This window comes from Amblyomma maculatum, chromosome 10 (genome assembly GCF_055883805.1).
Source record: "Amblyomma maculatum isolate TAMU_Amacu chromosome 10, ASM5588380v1, whole genome shotgun sequence".
Lineage (NCBI taxonomy): Eukaryota > Metazoa > Arthropoda > Arachnida > Ixodida > Ixodidae > Amblyomma > Amblyomma maculatum.
The window spans coordinates 179,946,441-179,959,672 of record NC_139353.1 but is presented as its reverse complement, the minus strand read 5'-3'; the positions used below and the strand labels follow the sequence as shown (position 1 = coordinate 179,959,672).

General features: G+C 42.0%; 1 long non-coding RNA gene across 1 annotated transcript; it reads left to right on the top strand.

Moving 5' to 3' along the window:
• The first annotated feature begins 5,040 nt into the window (after positions 1–5,040).
• LOC146178032 (uncharacterized) lies at positions 5,041–12,579 on the top strand. Its single transcript, XR_014701131.1, has 4 exons — positions 5,041–5,297; positions 7,171–7,320; positions 7,573–7,763; positions 12,173–12,579. It is a non-coding gene; the product is annotated as an uncharacterized LOC146178032 (long non-coding RNA).
• The last annotated feature ends 653 nt before the right edge of the window (positions 12,580–13,232 follow it).

Genomic DNA, 13,232 nt, shown 5'->3' with positions numbered 1-13,232 from the left:
TCAAATCTGGCCTGCTACTCTGCACTGGGGAAGGGGAAGGAAAGAGGAAAGTAGGTCATGATGGGTGACGATGTGGGAGAATGCATATGAAATACATATACAGACACAGTAGCTTGTTTTACAAGCGCGAATCAAGTCCGCTGGCGCAGAAAAAAAGGCAAAGAGCACGCACTGCCTGGGCACCCTTCCCCTTGTCCTGCCAAGCGCCCAGCAGCAGTTCCTCCGACAGAGGCCTCTTGTCTAAACGCTTCAAGGAAGCCGCTAGCACACTTCTTTCGTGCGCATACGATGGGCACACCAATAATATATGGTTCACAGACTCTGGGATGCCGCAAGTTGAACATTCCGGCGAGTCCATCTGTCCAATTAAATATAAGTACTTGTGCATGAAAGCCACGTTTAAACGAAGTATATGTAGTAAGCATGTCTGATGACGCGGAATATAACGCGGAACATAAAATTTTAATTTTTGATCGAGCCTTCTTAAACGAATGTGTCGGGCGTCTGGCTGGGGCCAGTAAGCTGCTGTAAAGTTTCATGCCACTATCCAGTGGAAACAAAACACTGCACAACAAATCGTATACGTGGTCTCACCGTTACGCTCCGTACCTTTGGGTCTCCCAGCGCTTGAGGCTCTGGAAGTTATTAAATTTGCGGACTCGGTGAGAAGCGCAACAGCCGTCGAAGCTTCCTACCCGCAGCTTTTCAGTGGTCTAGGAGCGATAAAAGGAGAATACAAAATTAGGCTAAAGCCGAACTCGACAGCTTTTTCAATTCATGTTGCGCGTTGCATAGCCTTACCCTTGCGTGACAGAGTTAAGCAAGAGCTCGAGCATATGGAGCGAGATGGCATGATCCGCAAAGTAGAAGAACCAACAGAATGGTGTGCAGGAATTGTGCCAGTACTCAAACCATCTGGAGCGGTTCGTATTTGCGTTGACTTGAATCAGTTAAACAAAAGTGTACTTCGCGAACGCTATGTCATGCCGACAGTGGATGATAGCCTCGGTCTTTTAGGTGGTGCCTCTGTGTTTTTGAAGTTGGACGCCAACTGTGGCTTTTTTCAGATTAAGTCCGAGTGCCAGTTGTTAAGTGGATTATGAAGACGGCGCGAAAGGGACGAGGACAAGGAAGGAACACCAAAATAACAGGACAGGCGCCAACTTTCAACTCATGTTTATTCGCGCAAACCCTTTACTTTTATTTATGAAGCACCCAAACCGTATCACAAAGGCCTATCACATAGTCATCCACGTGGAGCACTCAGATCATCGGCGGTATTGGTCACAGACAAGAAAACCTCACAGTATAATAAGCCAGTAAACAAAAAAATAGCAATTCATCACAGTAAAGCTCGCCATCCAAAATATACAAAAGCAACCTGTTCGAAAGAGTCCTAAGATTACCGGAGTGCACAAACACACATAATAAACATATCAACCAGAAATTGAAATCAACCACACAATGCAGATACGCTCGTGCCCAAGACAAACACGGCACGTGTTTGTAACCTTCCCTTTGACCACAACAACGAAAACAGGTGACAATGATTACCAGAAAGACTAACAGAAACGCCGAAAAAAAGATGCACATGAAGGCTTGAACAGGTGACAATGGAAACATAAATGACCAACAGAAACTCGGAAAGAACGTGCATAACCCAGGCAGCACAAAGCATTGGGCCAATGTTGTAAGTACGACGGCATGCAGTGGCCCTACATAGGGCCAGCCTAACCAGCATGCTCCCAACATAGGACATGCCAGTCAACACAATGTCCAACAATGGCCCAGTCTAGCCAGTGCTCTCCCAGTGTTGGCGCTGCCAGTAGCCAACACTGGCTAGCTTGGGCCAGGATGTACAGTGAGTTCCCGATATTGGCACTGCCGTACATACAGAGTGTCTATGTTGGACCGAGATTGCCGTTGTTCCTCCAATAATGGTCGCACGGGTTTTAAAACTGGCTATAATGGGCCAAGCTGTCCTGCCTTCCTCCGTCATTGGGTTTTCCGTTTTTTAAAACTGGCTACAATGGACCAAGTTGTCCTGTGTTCTTCCGGCATTTTGATGTTCCGGTTTTTAAACATGGCTACAATGGACAATGTTATCCTCTGTTCTTCCAGTATTGGACGTTCAGTTTTTTAAAGATGGCTACAATGGACCAAGTTGTCCTGTGTTCCGCCGTCGTTGGCCGTTCTTTTTTAAAACTGGCTACAATGGACCATGTTGTCCAGTGTTCTCCCGGCGTTGCCCGTTCAGTTTTTAAAACTGGCTACAATGGGCCAAGGTGTCCTGTGTTCTTCCGACGTTGACCGTTCCGTTGTTTTAAACTGGCTGTAATGGACCATTGCAATTTGTCTTGTGTTTTTCCAGTATTAGCTATCCCTGTATGAAAACTGCCCACGATGGACCACTTTTTCCCCTGATCTCGCAAATGTCATTGCCATCCTGAAAACGCAGCTTTAATGGGCTGCCGAAGTGAATATTTTCCGTTGACCATTCAATCAAAACAAATTCTCCATTTTTATGGTTGAATACACGGTCGCTGGACGCCAAACCGCGGCATTTAATTCCGGCAACATTTCAGCCGATCGTTCGGACCTCACCAAGTACCACGTACGGGACGACAATTACTATAACGCATTCAAGCACGTACCGCTGCAACTGTCTGGATTCGTTATATGCGGCGCACCTTTGGGGGTCAGCTATATGTGTTTATGGTTTTAGCCTATTGGCATGCATGCAGATTTCGTCGCAGGCGCATACGTTTGTCGCACAATTATATCTAATGATAGCACGACCGTGCGACCACATATGTATACCCCAGACCGGCTAGCACTCACGACCCAATATGCCTGCATTGGACGCCGATTACATCCCTGCATCTATACGTAACCTATAGTACAAATCCAGTTGTCAGTGAGAACGCGCATAAAAACGAAATCGTGCCGCCATAGCATGTTCATGTGACTATAAATTAGTGATTAGAAGGTAGCTTTTTCATTGCCGAGAAGGAAAACGTTGCCTCAAGTTGAAGGAACAAATGACCATTTTCTCAGCGATGTTATTGTTCTAGTGCTTTTGTATTATCCATAAGGAACTACGCGCAGCATCGTCTGTTTACCTGGAGAAAGGACCGAATACGATGTGCGTACTTTCTAGACGCAATCACTGGAAAATGAAAAGCCGGAAGACTCGCGAGGTTACCATTTTAGTTTTGGGCATTCACACGGTGGTAAAGAAAAATGACAGTTTTTCGTGCAGACTGCGAGCATGAAGGCCCCGGTACATTTATATGGCGCACAACATATATATCGCCAATAAACAAAAAAAATAGTTTTTTCCGCCTATTAGTTTAGAGTTTGACCATTCCAACCGCGCTAGGCGGTGGCAAAGGAATAAAAAAAAACCGTACAGGAATGAAAATAATGTGCGCTGTCGAGTCATTCGAAAAAACGAATGCAGCCTACAAACACTGTTTTAATGAGGCAGTTTTCCATGCCCTTTCCAATTCTTTCATTCTACTAAAATGATTTGGAATACGTTGCTTGCTCATTGAACGTTATCGTCTTTTTGTGCAATCAGCGTTAAGGTGAAGGTGATTGCGAAAAACGTCTGTGTATTGCCTGATGCCACAGCGCTTCAGGACCTCGACGCGCACAAAATTGATTCTGAATCATTCATTGCTGTGTCTGTCACCGTCGATTTGCGAAGTCGAGACAAAACATGAGCGAAGAAATATTGTTACAGCTGGAGAATGATGAGGACGAAGTGGCGCGCTCGTTTGTGGAAGATTAAGAAAAATAAGTGCGTCGAATGGGCGGCCCTCGTAGCCTGGCTCCTTGGCTGTTCCTCAATGTATATATCTTTAATCCTCTTTTGTAAATATATTTCTCTCTGTTACAAAATTATATGCCAAAATTTAAAAACCTTGAACAATTCACAAATTCCGTAGAATGTTCAGAACAGCGCGGTGCGCTATAATTGGACAAAGGCTTTATCGATGTGGCCATAATTACTTGCGCAACAAAATTATGCAAGGTGTTTTAATGGTTTTGAAAGCTGAGGTAGTGTAGAATAGGTGGAAAAAGTTTAAACAATGTGAAAACTGTTTTTGTTTTCCTAAAAATTTTCAATGTTCGCTGTTTTCTGTAAATTAGCGCGATCGTATCTCTGTATCCAAATGTCATAAAAATATGAGCTTTAGCTGTTTGCGGATAATTATGCTGAGAACATATTGTGGAATTATTGCTGCTCTACCATAAACCTTTTCTGAAATAAAGGCCTGCAAATTAGGAAAATTTTTGTTTCCTGGGCCGATGTTTAGAATTTTTATAAAAACATCTACTCATACCCGAAAAGCGAACATTAACTGAATACAAATAAAAACATGTATATATTTAGTAGTATAATTTTCAGCTAGCTAACTTGAGCATAATTTGTATAATCTATAACCAAAGTTGGCCAGAATAGAAGAGAAGCTCGGAACTCCACCTCTTTGACACTATTAATCAGTCATCACGCAACAGTATATAATATTTTGAAGTAAATATAAAAGGTCGAACGACCATCCTTTGTTCGATCATAGGTGGCGAAAGGCAGGGGACGCGCGCATTTGTCGATGCACCAGCTGTATGGATTTACGCAAGAATGTGGATGGTAGATGGGGAGGCTTTCTATTTTTTTAGAAAATGTTTGTCCGTGGTTGAAACAAGAAACAATGCGTTTGCGAACACACAATACAAAACTATTTATTAGAACTCGACTCGAGCGGTGCGCGCTGGCGGCCGCTCATCGGCACGGTCCGAAGTCACGGCTGGCCGGTGCAAGCAGAAGAGGGCTGGGCAAAGGACGAATGGAATGTTGAGAGGGTCGTTGGTCCTTCGTTCCCACGCGCAGCCCTTGCGAACACAACACCGCGGCGGGAATCACGCGCTGGTTGAGCGGGTCGTTGTTCCCCCTCGCCTACGCGTCTACGTGCAAGAGACAACAGACAGCATCCCCAGCTGCGCTGCTGTGCGGCCTCCTCCCGAAGCGTTCATTTCAGAGCTTGTTGGAGACGCTACAAGACTTGTGACAGCTTCTTAAAACTTTCTTTAATTTCTTCCCTCATTAATTTTCTTTTTCATTGTGCTGTGCATAATTTTCTCTTGCGCCTATACATGTCCATGTGCTCCGGTTGGTGCTTGCTACATATCAGTGAATAGCTGAGCTGTGAAATGTCGCCGGAGTACGGATTACAGCAACGGCGGGATACCATCGGCATTATCGGACTCAGTGAACGCCGTCATCTTAGACCGTGAGTATATATCTTTGCAGCATGCCATTGCTTCATAATTGGTTTTATATAATCTCCTACCAGTCCCAAATGTTCTCTTTCCTTATTCTCCTCGAAACAACTGCGCGAAGCATGACTTCAAGAACTAAGCGAATTTTCGTCCGGGTTACATGCAAGCAATAAGTGCGTGGACTTATTTGCTGGCTGCGATATGAGTAGCATTTGCGCCGAAAATAGAGGAGCCGTGCGTAACAGTTGTGTATGCCACTAACACGTGACAGAACACTGCAGGCAGCCATTTGCGCAGTTTTTTGACTGTGCAGCGCGCCGCAATCAATTAGTAACCAGATACTATGCGCCCGGCTTTGTACATATATTTTGGACAGCCTCTCTTCTGCGCGCAGGAAGCCATGTTCACACAGTTTTTGGATTTTGTTAAGAGTTAAGGGCAGTTTTTGTTTTCAGATGTACAGACGAAGTTTTGAAAACTGTTTGTGCCGTCTGTGCAAGCGAATTTTACAGTGGGGCAGACATGTGCGTGATGCCGCTTGATGACTAGGCTATAATTAAGTCATAATGAACCTCCACTTTTATAATGGTTAATATCATATTGAGGAATTGAAAGCCGTGAACAGCGCAAGTGAGCCCCTTTTCAAAATTTTCTTAATCGACGCCCTCCTTCTGAGCACGTGCCTTCAGGTGAGGGCGTTATCAGAAAGCGGCGACAATAGGAGAGCGATTTCGCAGACGCGCTTCGAGGGCGGGGGAAAATAACAATACAAGCAAAAAGGCACATCAGCCGTGTGTGCACTGCGTCCCTGTCACTGCAAAGTAAACAACGTGCACGCGGGACACAATGTACAAAACATTGACGGCCGGTATGAGGCAACCATATCGTCCGAAATATTGCTCGCGAAGCGCTCGATGACGGCGCGCACTTTCAGGCGAAATGGGACAGGACGTCAGGTCCGCCTGTTCGGCAATTACAGCTCTTTGTACCTCACGTGCCGTACCGTATGCATGAAGTGCACGCCATAGCCATCGTGCAAGAATGTTGAAACCGAAGCAGCGATCCACGTATTCTAATTCTATAGGAAATCATTTGGGAGTAGAAAAGAGCAACTTAATATGATGTGCATGGTTCTTTAATGAACGATATGTATAAATTGACGGTTGAATAGTTACAGTAATGGAGTGTTCCGCTAGAATTGTTTACGGCCGTGACCGCAATAAACATTACTCATATTGCTCTTAGCTTTAAGCTCTGGCATTGATAAGCCTATCTAAAGAACCGACTGGCAGTGACAGGTTGTTTACAGCTGTTGATCAAAAGGTAGGCCATCATGCTATTATTGCAGGCATATTTGCTTCTTTTTGTACCTCTGTTTACTAAAACTTAATTTTGTTCCCCATTCCTAGGGACGCTGCACCTCTTACAACACTCACTGTTCAGTCGCTTTTATTCAAGTATACAAAAAGGAGGAAATGCGCATGCACTCATAGGATAGCCTGTCTTTCCGTTAACAGCTGCAAATAACACGCCACTGCTCCTCGGTACTTTGGATGAAGTTTTCAATGGGGTTACCTGAGATGCCTAGCAATTGCTGTAATATTTATACCAATCACTGCAGTGAAACAGAAAGGTAACACTGCATCACTTTAACTGCTGCATGCACCTATAAACGTGCCTTAATTTATTGCCTATTCTTAAACACGCAGGACCTCTTACTATAGGCTTTGTTCAGTAAGCAACCGTCTTTCATTGCTTCAATTTCTATCTCTCCACCACTTTCTTGTTGCTCTGGGTGTGATCATTTGATTTCATTGTTCAAATCATATTATTTTATCATGTGTGAATGATTTAGCCTGCACATACATGCTTTCATTTTTTTAGATGCGCATCGGGAGCGTTTTCTACGTAGAAATGGATCGATTGAGTTGTATCTCTGGTGCGAAAACCGACAACCCCCAGAAGATATGTGTCCTGTGGTTGGAAGGGCAATAAAGAAGAAGAAAATCAGCGGAAAAGCCTGCCTAAAAAAAGGTAGCACTGCATCACTGTAACTGTTGCATGCACCTTTAAATATGCCTTATTTTTATTGCCTATTCTTATAGACGGTGGACCTCTTGCTATTGGCTTTTTGCAGAAAGCAACCGCCTTTCATTGCTTCAATTCCTATCTCTCCACCACTTTTTTGTTACTTCGAGTGTGATCCTTTGATTTTATTGTTCAAATCATATTATTAAATCGCCGGTGAATGATTTCGCCACACATACATGCTTTCATTTTTTTTAGGTGCGCATCGAGAGTGTTTTCTACGTATAAATGGATCGATTAAGTTGTATCACTGGTGCGAAAACCAACAGTTCGGTACCCCCAGAAGATTTGTGTCCTGTGGGTGGCAGGGGTATAAAGAAGAGGATAATCAGTGGAAAAGCCTGCCTAAAAACTTACAAAGATGGCGCAAAAGCGAAATGCTGATCAGGGTTAGAGTCTGATTACTTCTGTTATCCCATTTCACTTGCTAGGTGATGTGACATATATGAAGCACCTTAGTATAATTTGTGGTATACTCACTGAAAATTGTGTAGACATTAACTTTTTTCTCGTTCAATTATTTTGAGTGACGCACGAATTGGAATAAAACGAAGTCATCCACACGTCTAATGCCCATAGACATTAGATGCGTGGATGAGCTCATTAATTGTGTTCCTATGTGAGCATGCAATAGTTTGTCGAATATATTAATATGTTAAAAGTTGATTTTTTTACTGTTAACCGGAGTAATACATATGCTCCATATCATAGCATTATTCGCCTGTAGTTTGTATCTGCTCTTTCCTAAATTGTATTCTACAAAGTATACGTGTGTCATCTCGTACGTCTATTTAACTAGCGAACAATTTGCAATCGAATCCCTTTTGTGATGTTTCAGCTACAAATAATGTATGACAGTTGTGACAATATAGGTAGCTTTAGGTATAACATATAGCGCGAAAATCTTTAATATATGCGATGATATTTTTATTCACCGCATTGGCTAAACCAGCCTGTTGAAGAGACGAAATGAAAACAAATATGGATGTCTTCGGACAGGAACAGTAATCGTGGTGCCATGACCATTTTTTTAATTAAATTTTCATATGTCTTGGGCTAATGTCTCGACACAAAGGAATGACCCTTAGGTTTGCCAGATGCGGCGTAGTATTCTCGAAAAAAAAAAAAAAACGCCTATCACTAAAGCTGGAAAACGCCGTTTTTGTCGTTTCAAAAAGTTGCACGTTTGGAGGCCGGCTGGTTGCGTAAAATTTTGTCATCCACTGTTTTTTACTCACCGCATTTGGGTAACGTTTACTTGTATAAGAAGTATTAAAAGTGTTTCATTGATGCAGTTGATTTAGTAAAAAATCGCAAACTTTGCTTCAAGAACAACGCGCTACAAAAATGCTAATGTTCAACCTTACATACTGGCGTGACGCATTGCGTTGTTTGCACTAAAATATTCTGTGTTTATTACGCAGGTCATATTGTTAATTTAAGGCAGAATTTGAAGCTCTAAGCTGCTATGTGTGTTCTCTGTAACGCCACCAAAAGTATTATGCTGGAAAGCGATTTGCTTAAGATTGTAATTATAAAAATTACACATTGAAAAATCATCTTCAAAAATATAGTATTGTTAGTGGTGGTCAAAGCTGACAAATGGAATAATATATTAATAACCTAGATTGAATACTATTGCACCTAGCAATAAAAAAGAATGCAGGCCAGAGAAAAAGTTCAGCCTTCACTTGCGTTCTGCCATGAAATTGACAGAAATAGTGAATTAATACCATTTTAAGCTATATTAAGTATTTGTCCCAGAAGCAGAAAAACGGTGTATAAGCGCTGACAATGTTTTAAATTTTACTTAACGTAAAATGTAACTAAATTAAGCAAATACTAAATTGAAGTTTTGATGCCTATTCCGTAAGGGGGAGCCATATAAGCACATCTATAGAACAAAAACAAGCATTTTTATATTTCTAATATTACATTTTGCAGAATTCAATATATTTACTGACTCAAATTAACAAAGTACTTTGCATTGTTTCCACAGATTTTGATAAAAATTGATGCTGCGGCCGTTTCTTCAATTCTAATCAGTTTTCCTTATTTTACCATTTTCTTACTTTTGTCCAATTTCAAAATAATATGCAGATACACACACAAATCTAGAGCTTCAAATTTTTTCAGAAATAAAGAATGGAACCTAGATAATGTAGAAAAATAGTTTCTGTGCCAAGATATTACTGGATCTTGCAAGAATGCAGGCTGAGTTTGGCCATTATCAGCACAAGCACTCGGTTTAATATTTAATGTTATATTTTTAAACAGTATAACGCAACACTTTTTAGTCCGTGATATTTTTGAGGTACTGAAGATTTTTGAGAGGGATTTGAATGAAAATCGAAGATGATCTTTTTTTAATTGCAGCAAATTTGCCCTTTACTGCTGTTTTCGAATTCTGAGCAATTTTGATGCGTTGTGGAGAACACACCTAGTGGTCTGGAGCTCCAGATACTGCCTGGAATTAAGAACATGCGTCAGGAAGTGAAAACATATTTAGTGCAACCAACCTAATGCATCATATGCCAGTACATAAGGTTAAAAATGAATATTATTTTTGCAGCATATCGCTCCTGAAGCAAAGTTTGTGATTTTTTAATAACACAACTGCAAAAACAAAATAGGTTTCTAATAGTGTTTGTAAATATAAAACCTGCATATATTTAGTGAGTAAAAAAGAGCAGATGACAAAATCATGGCATCCAAACTTGCAACATTTTGAAATGGCAAAAATAGGTTTTCTACCTCTAGAGATATACCATACAATTGTTTTTTTTTTCGAGGAAACTACGCGTATCTTGAAAAACTAAGGTTAATTCTTTTGTGCCTAGATACTTGCCCACCACATATAAGAATTTCATTGGAAACGAAAGATGGCCATGGGACCTCGATTATGTTTCTTTTCTAAGGCACCCATAATACGCTGTGAGAAAGCCAATATCAAGGGCTTTTTTTAATATTCCATATTTCGAACGGTTGTGCCATCTAAGAAAATTAGAAAGCTAGGCACACCTTAGGTGTAGCCAGCCCTCACTTTCTGTTACAGCTGCATTTGCTAAGCTGAATTAATGCGTTGATTACTTTATTTTAGCCACGAATATAGCGCTATTACGTGTCAATTTTAAAGAAAGGCCGCAGTGACGCAATTCCTGTAGAATTTGTAAGTGAAATCTGTAAACCTTACAAATCTACCCATATATATGATCTCTTGCAGGTTTTATTCAAGCTACATTACACCTGCTGCGCCCCATAGCTTGAGCCAAGGGTTATAAATAAACCATTAGAAACAGACGATGGAAACCGGTGGTGCATTGCTGGCAGCCACTTAGGACAGCGCAGAAAATTTTTATTTTGTACGTGGGGAAGTGAGGTTATTCGCTTCAAGTACTAAATATTCACTTTAGACAATAAATAGGACTTACAGAGTCGGTGAGCACGTTCGGAAACCCCTGTTTCAATATTTGCGGTTAGAAACCTCATGTGTACCTTTTTTTCCAGCTGTAGATAAATTCCGGGTTATGTAGATACCGAAACCGTTACCAGCCCATTCGCGCACCTCAACTGTGCTGCTCACAACATGATTTTGAGCGGACAAAACAACCTGCCGCTAAGATTGCTAGCCCCATGCATGAGTAAGGGTGATATGCTGGCGATGGTTGCTTCGCGTCGGCCCTTTGGCGCACATGAAGGCTCGAGTTACAATGAGCGCGCCGAACTTTGCAATGCGGATAATGACTACAAAGCGGTAAGGATATAAATGAGTTTAACAGTATTTTTCAGCTGTAAAATACAAATACAGTCTTGTTGGACGATGTGCTGGCGCAGACGAAGAAACCATAGGCAACTTGTAGGTCTAACGCTACACAGGGCTGTCGAGCCAAGCCAAGTCCTCAATTGTATTGTCCGGGAATCAGATTTCTGTATTTTCGTGGTTTCCTATTGTATCTGGCGTTCAAAATGCAGACGTGAGGGTTCTTTATCACAAATAATCAAACGTGGATTGTGCCGGTACTCTTCAAAGTAGCAACACCATTTATCGTGTAAGTCATTAATCAGTAATTTAGGTAAATAATATCAATAAGGATTCCAAACAAAACCTTTTCTGTGGCGCTCAAGGTAGCTTCCAGCAATATATATCTGGTTTCCTTTGCCTGGCTCCGAAATGTTTTTTTTTTTATCCCTTGGATCAAATTTGCTTGGACAAGCAGTATATGTGTAAAAATGATGCACCTGTGAGCTACCCGTTTAAGTGAGCTCCCGTTTAATTGAACTACCCACAAAACCAGTCAAAAGCGTATATCAGCTAACCAGCGGCCAGTGCAGCAGTCGTGGGCTTAGATCGCTTGTGTATATTATATCTAGCCATTTAAAAAAAATGAAAATGGTCGCCGAACATTCTCTTGGTAACGATTATTAGTATAAACTGTTTGCACATCGCAGAAAGCGTAGGAGCGGCAAAAAACTAGCGCGCCAGTCATATGCGGAGACAGCCGATAATCAAGCACTAATTCCTAGTGTGGGATGAAACACTGGCTGTCTCAGCCGTATTGCTGTGGAGGCGATCAAAATGCAACAGGGCACATGCTATGCAATGTATATGCGTCTTTCATCCTAATAAACCCAAGGCAGCTGAAACTAGTCTGGAACTCATCAGTATAGTGTTTCTCATTGACCATAAATTTCGGTACATGAATCCTGGAATTTTCTACATCTTCCTAAAATAATGCGCGCGATTTTATATGCCTCGTAATAGTGTTGTAAATTTTGTTTCCTCATTGTTATTGTGCAGGTGCCATTTGCGAAAAAGTTGGGGTGGACGATTTGGAGGCACACGCATTTATTCGCAGGTGGCTGCCTGGTTCCTGTGACAGGGGGGGTGGAAGAAAAAGGCGTTATGCTGAAACCTCCCCTGGCGAACCAGGCATGCCACCTGTGAATGCAATTGCAGGGTCAGCCCCCTCACTACGCCTATGAGTGTGCCCTCCAGCTCCCTGGCCCCTTCCACTTTCCGAGAGCCCGCCCTGCCCTGACCAACCCTGCCACTGCCCCGCTAACTGCTGCTGTGTGTGCCCTCAGCGCTGGCTAGTAACAACTGCCGTCTATAGTAACAATTGCAATAAATATTATCTTTTTGTGAACCATGCCCTTGTTTTGTGAATATCTACTGGTTGCTCATGAGCAACAATTTGAATTTATATGGCCACTCCTATTTAAAAGGCCATTATTGTCCCAGCAAGTTCGATGTGCTGTCACGAATATGGCTAGAATGAAAAAGGCTGCATTTTATGGCCTGCACAGGCAGTGCCACAAAATGTGTAATCTTGACATCATCAATGGCACATGAATGGAGTAGCCGGTGTACCCATAAACCATTGGATTAATAATGGTATCGACAATATGCGGCATGAATGGAGTAGCCAGTGCACCTGCAATGGCTAACCATTGGTATGATATTGGCATTGACAATGGGCCATCAATGGAATAGCTGGTATTAAACAAATATCGGTAATACAATGATGGTATAATGCTGGACAGTATTGGCAAGAATCATGGTGCAAGAATGGAAAGTCTAATATTGTGCCTACATTGGTGGCTCCAGCTTGGTTGAACACTGGACCAATCTTGAAACGAAAGATGGGCCAAGAATGGAGAATGTAGTAAAATGCCCAAATGCCAATATCAGTCCAATATTGATGCCATTCTTTTCCAGTGATGAACCATTGTTGGACCAATGCTGGTGTGCTGCTTGGGAAGAAGTTTAAAGCTAAGGGAATCAGCTCATCGTCAACATAAAACGAAAACCGAAAACACCTATCAAGAATAAATAAAACCCAAGTATAAAATCTACA